The following is an 11725-nucleotide window of genomic DNA, read 5'->3' as shown; positions in this document are numbered from 1 at the left end:
TCAAAAAAAAAAAAAAAAAAAAAAAAAACAAAAAAAAAAAAAAAAAACATGAATTTATTTATTTATATGAGAGGCAGAGGGAGAGAAGGAGGGAGGAAAAGACACGAAGAAATAGGACTTGGCGAAAGCCTAGAGCCAAGAACTCAATCCAGGTCTCCCAAGAAGGTGGCAGGAACCCAATCACTTGAGAGCCAACACCATTGCCTCCCAGGGTCTGCATTAGCAGGAAGCTGGAATCAGGATCTGTGGCCAGGTGTTGAGCCCAGGTACTCTGACATAGGACGTAGGTATCTTACCAGCTAGGCTAAACATCCGCCCCCTATGTGAGGTTCTTTTACTTCTTACAGACTTCTGAGCCCTTTATTTTCTCCTAGCCTGTCAGCCCCTCCTTGCCTCATTTCCTGATAATTTTCTTAATCCCAGGCTTGATCATCTGGGCTATTCTGTCACCAGTACCCTCCGTTCCCTTTGCATTCCTGTCTGCCACACTAACCCACAAACCACTAACCTTCAGGCAGTGCAACAAACCACCCTTCTCCTTCTTCCATCTGGATGTTTGCAACCTGCTACAGAAAATTCACAAAACCATATCAATCACTGTCAATCTATGGACTTCAGCCTCAGCTGAACCTCTTCAGCAAACAACACTACATTCATGTCTGTTCTTATCTCCATTTCATCTTCATGTTCAAAGTCCACCTGTCCACCTGTGCCCTACATGCCCTCTTTTTCAATCTCTCCAGAGCCCTGCTCCATTAATTATCCCTTCTCTCATTTTTTTAAAGAGGTAGGCCTTCCAGTTTTATTTATTTATACTATTTTTTTAAAGATTTATTGGGCCGGTGCCGTGGCTCACTAGGCTAATCCTCCGCCTTGCGGCACCGGCACACCGGGTTCTAGTCCCGGTCGGGGCGCCGGATTCTGTCCTGGTTGCCCCTCTTCCAGGCCAGCTCTCTGCTGTGGCCAGGGAGTGCAGTGGAGGATGGCCCAAGTACTTGGGTCCTGCAGCCCATGGGAGACCAGGAGAAGCACCTGGTTCCTGCCACCGGATCAGCGCGGTGCGCCGGCCGTGGCGGCCATTGGAGGGTGAACCAACGGCAAAGGAAGACCTTTTTTTCTGTCTCTCTCTCTCACTGTCCACTCTGCCTGTCAAAAAAAAAAAAGATTTATTTATTTATTTGAAAGTCAGAGCTACACGGAGAGAGGAGAGGCAGAGAGAGAGAGAGGTCTTCCAGCCACTGGTTCACTCCCCAGTTGGCTGCAACAGCTGAAGCTGCGCCAATCCGAAGCCAGGAGCCAGGAGCTTCTTCCGGGCCTCTCACGCTGGTGCAGGGGCCCAAGGACTTGGGCCATCTTCTACTGCTTTCCCAGGGCACAGCAGAGAGCTGGATTGGAAGAGGAGCAGCCGGGACTAGAACCAGCGCTCATATGGGATGCCGGCACTTCAGGCCAGGGCATTAACCCATTGCACCCCAGCACTGGCCCCTATTTATACTATTCTTAAGGATTAATTTTGTTTTTTGGAAGGCAGAGCAAGAAGGAGGGAGAGAGAGGAAAGAGAGAGAGAGAGAGAGAGAGACAGAGAGAGAGAGACAGAGATCGATCTTCCATCCGCTGGTTCTCTCCCCAGATGGCCACAGCATTCAAGGCTGGGCCAAGCCAAAACCAGGAGTTCCATCTGGGTCTCCCATGTGGGTGCAGGGGTCCAAGCACCTGGGCCATCCTCCACTGCTTTCCCAGGTACATTAGCAGGGAGCTGGATCAGAAGTGGAGCAGCCAGGACTCAAACTGGTGTTCTGATATGGGATGCCAGCACCACAGGTAGCTTAACCCACTGTGACAGCATTCCAGCATGCACACACACACACACACACACACACACCGCGCCACTCATTTCAATCTATCCTGTCTTTTCTTCAGACTTAAACATGCTTTGGTCCCACCTGTTTAAAACAACAATGACAACAAAACTCCCTTCATCCTGAATCTTCATCAAGTGCAAATTTCTCTCCTCAGTTTAAACTTTTCTAAATAGTAGTAGTCTACACATATGTATTGCCTTGCTTCAACTCATTGAAAAATGGTTCCACTGAAATTGCCTTCCGCAAAGTGACCTTCAAACTGCCAAAGCCAATAGCTAGTTTTCACTGTTAATGTTATTGGACCTCTCCATATATTGAAAGTTCTGGGGCCAGAGCTGTGGCATAGTGGGTAAAGCCACCGCCTGCAGCGCCGGCATCCCATATGAGTGCTGGTTCAAGTTCCGGCTGCTCCACTTCCGATCCAGCTCTCTGCTATGGCCTGGGAAAGCAGTGGAAGATGGCCCAACTCCTTGGACCCCTGCACCCTCATGGGAAACCTGGAAAAAGCTCCTGGCTTTGGATCAGTGCAGCTCCAGCCATTGGGGCAATCTGGGGAGTGAACCAGCAGATGGAAGACTTCTCTCTCTCTCTCTGCTTCTGTCTCTCTGTAACTCTGCCTTTCAAATAAATAAAGAAAGAAAAGTTGCTGGTTTCCATTGTACTGAATTAGTTTCCAAGTTATTTCATTTGTACTTCCCTGACCATTCCTGCTTGCTCTTCTTTTGATCTCCATTTCCTCCTCCACTATCTAAATGTTAATGTTCCCCAATGTTTTTCCCAAAACAGTGAAGGGCTGAGATGTTATCCCACCTACACATCAAAGTACTTTATTATGTATACATACTAAAGAAAACATGATTCACATGAATCAGCAAAAAGGTTTAAAGAAAACATGAGACACATGAATCAGCAAAAAGGTTTTCTTTTATTAGTCAACCAGATTCACAGCCAGAGTACCATTGCCACATGCGTCTTCTACACCTAAATCCATTCACTTCTTCACTATACAAATGGCTGCAACAGCCAGGGTGGGGCCAGATCAAGGTCAGGAGCCAGGAACTCTGTCCTCATCTCCCATATGTGTAGCAGAGGTCCAGGTATGTGGGCCATCTTACATTGCATTCCCAGGCATATTATTAGGAAGTTGAGTAGCCCAGGATTCGAACCAATGCTCCGGGATGGAATGCTGGTGTCACAGGCAGCGGGTTAACCTATTGTGCCACAACCAATATTGATCACAGCTGAATGGCCTTCAACTCCTTTTTTTAAAGATTTATTTATTTATTTGAAAGAGTTACACACAGAGAGAGAAGGAGAGGCAGAGAGAGATAGAGGTCTTCCATCCACTGGTTTACTCCCCTATTAGCCGCAATGGCTGGAGCTGTGCCAATCCAAAGCCAGGAGCCAGGAGCCTCTTCCAGGTTTCCCACACGGGTGCAGGGACCCAAGGACCTGAGCCATCTTCTACTGCCTACCCAGGCCATAGCAGAGAGCTGGATCGGAAGTGGAACAGCCAGGACTAGAACCGGCCCCCACGTGCCTTTTTTTTTTTTTTTTTAAAGATTGCCTCAACTCTTTTGAAACATAAATACCTGGGGAAATAATGCTCCAGTACTCCTGGCACCTAAAGACCTAGTTCTCTGGCTGTAACCATTTGGATCTTTGGGTAAAGCTAAGAGAAATTCTATTAGTTCTATTATCCTTATAAATCAGAGTGGTTTGCTAGGGAAATGACTGCAGATCCCATCCTCATGTGTGTGGAAAGGGAACGGTGTGTACATTATGTGAAAGTAAACGTTCTCTACAGCATAGTGGATACACTCTTGTAGCTCAGGTGCTAGGACTTTTCATTAGAAATCCAGGCAAGTTTCTTCTCCACAGCCAGGATTCTCTTTTTCTCTACACGCTCACCCTGGACCATCCCACCCACTCAGCTTGTTTTTTTTTTTTTAAGATTTGTTTATTTAGGGCCGGCGCCGTGGCTCAATAGGCTAATCCTCCACCTTGCGGCGCCGGCACACCGGGTTCTAGTCCCGGTTGGGGCGCCGGATTCTGTCCCGGTTGCCCCTCTTCCAGGCCAGCTCTCTGCTATGGCCAGGGAGTGCAGTGGAGGATGGCCCAGGTGCTTGGGCCCTGCACCCCATGGGAGACCAGGAAAAGCACCTGGCTCCTGGCTCCTGCCAGGATCAGCGCGGTGCGCCGGCTGCAGCGGCGGCCATTGGAGGGTGAACCAACGGCAAAGGAAGACCTTTCTCTCTCTGTCTCTCTCTCTCACTGTCCACTCTGCCTGTCAAAAAAAAAAAAAAAAAAAAAAAAAAAAAAAAAAAAAGATTTGTTTATTTATTTATTTGTTTGAAAGGCAAAGTCACAGAGAGGCAGAGGCAGAGAGAGAGAGAGAGAGAGAGGTCTTCCATCCACTGGTTCACTCCCCAGATGACGGCAACGGCCAGAGCTGTGCCGATCCGAAGCCAGGAGCCTCCTCCAGGTCTCCCACGTGAGTGCAGGGGCCCAAAGACCTTAGGCCATCTTCTGCTGCTTTCCCAGGCCATAGCAGAGAGCTGGATCAGAAGTGGAGCAGCCGGGACTCAAACCAGCACCCATATGGGATGTTGGCACTGCAGGCACTGGCTTCACTTGCTATGCCACAGCGCCAGCCCCTCAGCTTGTTGTTTTAACTGTTACCTGCATGCTTCAAATATCCTATCACCTGCTGGACTTCTATATTTGGCTGTTCTACAGACACCTGCAGCACCACGTGTTCAAAATGGAACTCCTTACCCCATGCTCCTTAACTTTTGTATTCTCTGTATTAGTTGATAGCAGTCTTGTGCGTGTCATACTTGTGGCTGCCCTTAAATTTGAATAGTCTATTTATGAAAAAATAGCCACATTATGAGCCCTGCCTCCTCAGTGTATGAGATATGAGTAATCGCCAGTCTCCCTGTTGGCCAAGCCACAGCCATGTGACTTAGGCTCCCCCAATCAGAAACACCTCCACAAGACTGACTTGGAACAGGGCACATGAAGACACTTGCTCTGAGTGCACCTGCTATTTTTTTTTCTATCAGGGAATTTCCAGTGTTTTCAAGGTTGATTTCTTTCAGCAGCAGCCGCAGAGGTAACAGTTTCCTCTTGTGCTTAAGGTAGGGGCACCTGTAACATGTGGCAGGCCACTCGTGCAATGGTTTGGGGCATTGTTCCTGGAAGCTTAGCCTCCAACCTGGTTCTCCAGTTCTCCCCAAAATTGTGGGAGCTCCCCCAAATGTTTTAATAAAAAAGATTTACTTTACTGTTTATTTGAAATGCAGAGTTACAGTGAGACAGAGAGAGAGAGAGAGAATATCTTCCATCTGCTGGTTCATGCCCCCAAATGTTCACAAAAGCCAGGGCTGGGGGACCAGGCCAAAGAAGCCAGGAGCCTGGAACTCCATCTGGGTCTCCCACATGGGTGGCAGGATATCAAAGCACTTGGGCCATTTTCAACTATCTTCCTAGGTGCAATAGTAGGCATTATAGGAAATGAGATAGGAAGTGCAGCAGCTGCGACTTGAACCAGCGGCCATATGGGATGCCGATGCTGCAGGCAGCAGCTTAATCTGCTGTGTCACAATGCTGCCCCCACCCCCATATCTGTTTGAAAAATGTCTTTTCTGCTTAGTCAGCCTCGGTTGCTATTAACTAATGTCTCTGACACTCAAACAGGAACCAGGAGTCATCCTTGACTCTCCCTCATCACCAGCAGCCACTCAGTCTTCCACTCTAGTAAATTTTATTTTCTAAGCATTTTTTGATTCTGATTCCTCTTCTTTATCACAACCACCATTTCCCTGCCTGGCTCAGACCCTGCAACAGACTCCTAATTAGACTCCCTGACTTTGGTCTTATTTATCTTCCAATCCTAGATTCCACACTGTTGATAGAGTGATTTATCTAAAACAAAAGCCTGATTGTCATAAATTAACTTTAAACCTTACCACTTGCCACATCCGATTTGGAAATTTTCACTGTTACAAAATAGAACCACAAATAAGTCCTCCCTATGCACACACATATGTCCCCCCACCCCTGCACATACCTGTGTCTCTTCTATCTGTTGGTTCCAAGTCTTTACTTGTGCTGTTCTCTCCATCTAAAATGACCTTCCTGGGCCAGCATCATGGCATAGCGGGTTAAGCTACTGCCTACAACACCAGCATCCTATGTGAGTGCCATAATGAGTCTCAACTCTTCTGTTTTTCTTTTTTTAAATTAATTTATTTATTTGAAAGTCAGAGTTACAGAGAAAGAGACAGAGAGACAGAGAGAGAGAGAGAGAGAGATCTTTCATCCACTGGTTCACTACCCTGATGTCAGGGTGTCAGGTATCAGGAGCTTCATGTGGGTCTCACACATGAGTAGCAAGGGCTCAAACACTTGGGCCTTTTGCCACTGTGTGTACAAGTCATTAGCAAGGGGCCGGATCAGAAGTGCAGCAGCCAGGCATGAATGGGCATCCATATTCCCAGGATGCCAGCATCTCAGGCAGTTGCTTTATCTGCTATGCCACAACATTGGCCCCTAGATTTATATTTTATACCATGAATTATGAATATAAAACTTAAACACCATACATAAAGTCATATTGAAAGGAGATGAGGTGATATTTCCTAAACTGTGAATCTGGAGTATATCACAGAATCTATCAAACTATTTTTATTATTTTTTAAAGGTTTATTTATTTATTTAAAAGGCAGAGTGACGGAGAGAGAAGGAGAGACAAAGAGATGTTCCATCCACTTGTTCACTTCCCAAACGGCCACAATGGCCAGAGCTGAGTCAATCCTAATGCAGGAACCCAGAACTCCATCTTGGTCTCCCACATAGGTGGCAGGGGCCAAGCACTTGGGCCATCTTCTGCTGATTTCCTAAAAGTATCAGCATAGAACTGGTTTGGAAGCAGAGCAGCTGGGACTCAAACCAGCACTCCCACAGGGGATGCCAGTGTCACAGGCCGTGGCTTAACCCAATGTACTACAATGCCAGCCCCCTATCAAAATTTACTGATCCATCTGTTCTTAGTGCCTTACTCTGGGCTGAACAGCACTTGTACAAGTAACATGCAAATCATTTTTACAGTCTGAAGCCTGGGCAAAAGCTGAAGACCTTGGGACCACAGGGAGAATTCCTACTTCTTTCAACTGAAAGCAAGGATTTTGGAAGATCAGAGGAAGTATAGCAGGGGTGACTGCCTAAGCTATTGGTCAGAGAAGACAATCTGGCCTTTTGGACTGTGATTTTAAAACACTAGACTGACAAGGTTTTCGCCAGAGCGAGAGTATATTTCTTAAGGGCTGGAGAGTGTTCCATTAGAGATATGCCAATATGCTCATGTGGATTTTAAACAGAAAACAAAGGAAGAGGTAGAAATACACTCAAGTAAAACTAAAAGCAGTTACAATGTAACAAATTAAAAGCAACCTTAGGGACTTGCATTGTGGCACAGCCGGTTAAGCCACCACTTACAATGCCAAGCATGCCATATCTGGGTGCAGGTTGGAGTCCCAGCTTCTCAGTTTCCAATGCACCTTCCTGCTAATGCATCCTGGGAGACAGCAGATGACTTGCCCAAGTGCTGGAATCTGGGCCACCCATGTGGGAGACCCAGACGGAGATTCCAGCTCCTGGCTTCAGCCTGACCCAGCTCTGGTTGTTGTGAGCATTTGGGGAGTGAACCAGCAGATGGAAGATCTCTCTCTCTCTCTCTCTCTCTGTGTGTGTGTGTGTCTGTCTGTCTGTCTTGTTCTTCAAGTAGTTGCAAATACACAAACATTTTAAAAAGGAATTGCATTAAAAAGCATGACAGCAGAGGAAGTGCTGCCACATTCCTGGGATGGAAACAAGAGGTTGGAACTAACATTAGAGCCACAGATGTGTTGTTTCCTCCACGCACACCTGAACTTGTTTTTTCCCAGTGTTTCTTCTTAAAGCCCTTTCCACTATGCCCTCTGGAACCAAACTGCCTCGTACCTGCCTTTCTTCACTGAACTTCCCCCCGTCCTGCCTTAACTGAACTGAGTCTCTCTGCTGAGGCCCCTGTACCCCCCTCAGCCCTCGCCAGGACACTGCTGATTCTCTCACTCTGCCTGCTCTGTTGTGGGACAGGAGGTGTTCCTGGCGAAGCTTACTGCAGGTTCTTCCCTCCACAAGTGAAAGAACTCCTTCCAAGGTGGAGGCGTAGAGATGTACAGGAGAGCAGAATTTCTCTGGAGCAAAACAAATGTGCAAGCTCAAGAACCAAGTTGTGCATGAGCAAAACAGCCAAAAAAGCAAAAGGACCCAAATAAAAACCCTTCTCCAAGGAAATAAATCCAACAGTCAGAAAGCTGTGTGCGAAGGAAAAAGAGCCTTGAAAGAAAAAAGCCCCCAACTGAGAAAAAGCCCCACAACAAGATTAGGCCTACCCTTTACCTCCAGAGGCACTGGGGGTGATGTCCTGAGTGGGGCCCTATTGAATATTCAAAGAGGGTGGGGTTATGGGCGGGGCTCCAAGCACCATCCATTTCCTGCCCATTTTAGGAAGTGGTGAAGCTCATGGTGTCAAGGTGCATGATGAGAGAGGGTGTGCCCCATGGTAATTTTATTATAATGATATTATACCAATCTAAAGGTGCCGGGGGAAGGACACATCCTGCAGCCATGTTGGATATTTCCAGCTAAAGCCGGTTGCAAGTTGGCAACATTGTGGAACTTGCGGCTTCTGCTACCATGTAAGGGCTGGGTGTTTGCTGGTGCACAGGAGCTGAGTGTGCAGCATGTACAAAAAAGGAAGCCTACCCTGTGCACAGGGAGGGAAGGGAGCCTGGATGGTGCACAGAAGTGGGCCTGTCATGTGGGCCAGGGCAGGTTGTCACGGGGGCTGGCTGCAGCTGTCCGCAGCCATGAAAAAAAAAACGCCATCAGCTGCAGCCGTCAATCAAAGGCCTACGCAATTGGCGATGAACTGTCAACGGGTACCTGGGGTTGTCAATTGCTGACCTGCACCAGTGTCAGCCTCCAGTTTGGTTCTTTTTTTTTTTTTTTTCGACAGGCAGAGTGGACAGTGAGAGAGAGAGGCAGAGAGAAAAGTCTTCCTTTGCCGTTGGTTCACCCTCCAATGGTCACCGCGGCTGGCGTGCTATGGCCGGCGCGCTGCGCTGATCCGATGGCAAGAGCCAGGTACTTATCCTGGTCTCCCATGGGGTGCAGGGCCCAAGCACTTGGGCCATCCTCCACTGCACTCCCTGGCCACAGCAGAGAGCTGGCCTGGAAGAGGGGCAACTGGGACAGAATCCGGCGCCCCGACTGGGACTAGAACCCGGTGTGCTGGCGCCACAAGGCAGAGGATTAGCCTAGTGAGCCGCGGCGCCGGCCTAGTTTGGTTCCTAGCTGTCAAATTCCAGCTCAGCTAGAGTTGTCAGTCATTGACCCATGGGGTTGGGCAGGTTGGCAAGGGGCTGTTAGACCTTAGCTCCACCCCTAGCTGTCAAACTCCAGCTCTACTGGAGCTGTGAATCATGAGTTCCTCCCTATAACTATCCAAGTTTCCATACCACCACAAACACAGAGACTGGTGGTGGGAAGGATAGAAAAGCTTTCTCGGAGCTCCCAGTTGCCAAATCCACCACTCCTGGATAAAAAATGTTCACTCCTTTCAGGCTCAAGATACCTGGCTTCATAACATTCTATGCAACCTTAAAAGTAGCATCATGTGGCCGGCGCTTGTGGTGCAGCAGGTTAAAGCCCCAGTCTGCAGTGCTGGGATCCCATATGGGTACTGGTTCTAGTCCTGGCTGCTCCTTTTCCGATCCAGCTCTCTGCTGTGGCCTTGCAAAGCAGTGGAAGATGGCCCAAGTCCTTGGGCCCCTGCACCCATGTGGGAGACCTGGAAGAAGCTCCTGGATCCTGGCTTCAGATTGGCACACCTCCAGCCATCTGGGGAGTGAACCAGTGGATGGAAGACCTCTCTCTCTCTCTCTGTAACTGTCTTTCAAATAAATAAAAATAAATCTTAAAAAAAAAAGCAGCATCCCAGCCTCCTTATTCAGCAAGAATTTTTGAATCTGGCTTTCAGTTTTCCTCTCTACCCCACATCATATCATCAGCTCGAAGACTCCACAAGAGTCTGGATGACAATCCAACTCCCTGGCTTTCCAATTTCTTGGACTTTTTCAATTGTCTTCAAAAAATATCCAAATGCCTTGGTTTAACAGAGAGTTTTCCTCCAAATACAGTTACCTCTGTTTCGTTCCCTGGCGTGATTTGTCAGTCCGTTTCCTGCTGCTCCTCACAATACTTGAGATGGGGTAATTTATAAAGAACAAAAGTTTACTTCTCACAGTTCTGGAGGCTGGAAAGTGCAAGATCAAGGCAAGGGGAAGGTTGGGTTGTCTAAGGGCTGCATCCCCCTAAAAGAAAAGGAAAGTTGTGTCCACACGTGGCGGAAGGCAGAAGGGCAAGCAGGCCAAACACTGCGGGAAGCCTCCTTTATCAGGGTCTTAATCCCATTCGCAGGGAGACTGCATTTCTTAGTACCATCTCATTGGCGACATCTGAACTTTGGAGGAAACACATTAGAACCATGACAGTGTCTTATATGTTTCCTATTCCTGCTATAAGAAATCATTTCTGAGTCTCTAACGCTGCTGTTAATGTATCCCTTCAGGCTCCATGCTCATCCTCATCTGTCTGAAGTGTCAGTTCCATTCCCACTGAGTTTGCCTATGGAATATCGACTGATTCATTTAACAATTTAGCCTTTCATTTCTTATTCTTCCTTCACTCCAGGAACTTTTGTCTCACGTTTGCTTATTTATTTGAAAAGGTATTGGGGCTAGCACTGTGGCACAGTGGGTTAACGCCCTGACCTGAAGCACAGGCATCCCATAATGGTGCCGGTTCGAGACCCGGCTGCTCCACTTCCGATCCAGCTCTCTGGTATGGCCTGAGAAAACAGTGGAAGATGGCCCAAGTCCTTGGGCCCCTGCACCCATGTGGGAGACCCAGAAGAAGCTCCTGGCTCCTGGCTTCGGATCAGCACAGCTCCAGCCATTGCGGCCAATTGGGGAATGAACCAGTGGATGGAAGACCTCTCTCTCTCTCTGCCTCTCCTCTATTAAAAAAGAAAGAGAGAGAGAGAGAGAGAGAGAGAGAGAGAAAGAAAGAGTACAATGAGAGCGAGAGAGAGAGATAATCTATCTTCCCTTCAATGGTTCATTCCCCAAATGGCCACAACAACCAGGGCGGGGCCAGGCTGAAGTCAGGAGCCAGGAACTCCATCTGGGTCTCCCATGTAAATGGCAGAGGCCCAAGCACTTGGACCACCATCTACAGCCTCCAAGGATGTATCAGCAGGAAGCTGGATTGCAAGCAGAGCTACCAGGATCAGAATGGGCACTCCAATCTGGAAGGCAGGTGTCCCAAGTGGTAGTCCAACCCACTGCACCACAATGCCAGCCCTCACTACACAAACTTTACCCACAGAAATTTGACCTCTGAGACTGAAAGAACCCCAGTCTTTCAAAAAGGCAGAAGAATTTTTACTTGTGGCCCAGATTGAGTAACTTACCCTGGTGCCTAAAACAGCAGCAACAAAAAAAGGACATGAAACAATGGTTTACAGACATTGGTCTTCAAGCAGTGTATGAGAGTGATCACAGAAAGAGAAGAAACCACCAAAATGAGTCTTATAATTACCCTAGCACACGGAGTGGGAGAAGGAACAGAGACACAGTCTAACAGTCTATGGGTTGAGAAGACAGAGTAGGGGGTCAAGGGAGGCCCCAGAGCTAAAGTTCAGAGGACAGAGTTCTGGAGAAAAAGAATAGAGTCCCAGGGAGAAAGCTCTA

The sequence above is a fragment of the Oryctolagus cuniculus genome, chromosome X (genome assembly GCF_964237555.1).
Source record: "Oryctolagus cuniculus chromosome X, mOryCun1.1, whole genome shotgun sequence".
Taxonomy (NCBI): Eukaryota; Metazoa; Chordata; class Mammalia; order Lagomorpha; family Leporidae; genus Oryctolagus; species Oryctolagus cuniculus.
This window is presented reverse-complemented; position numbering follows the sequence as displayed.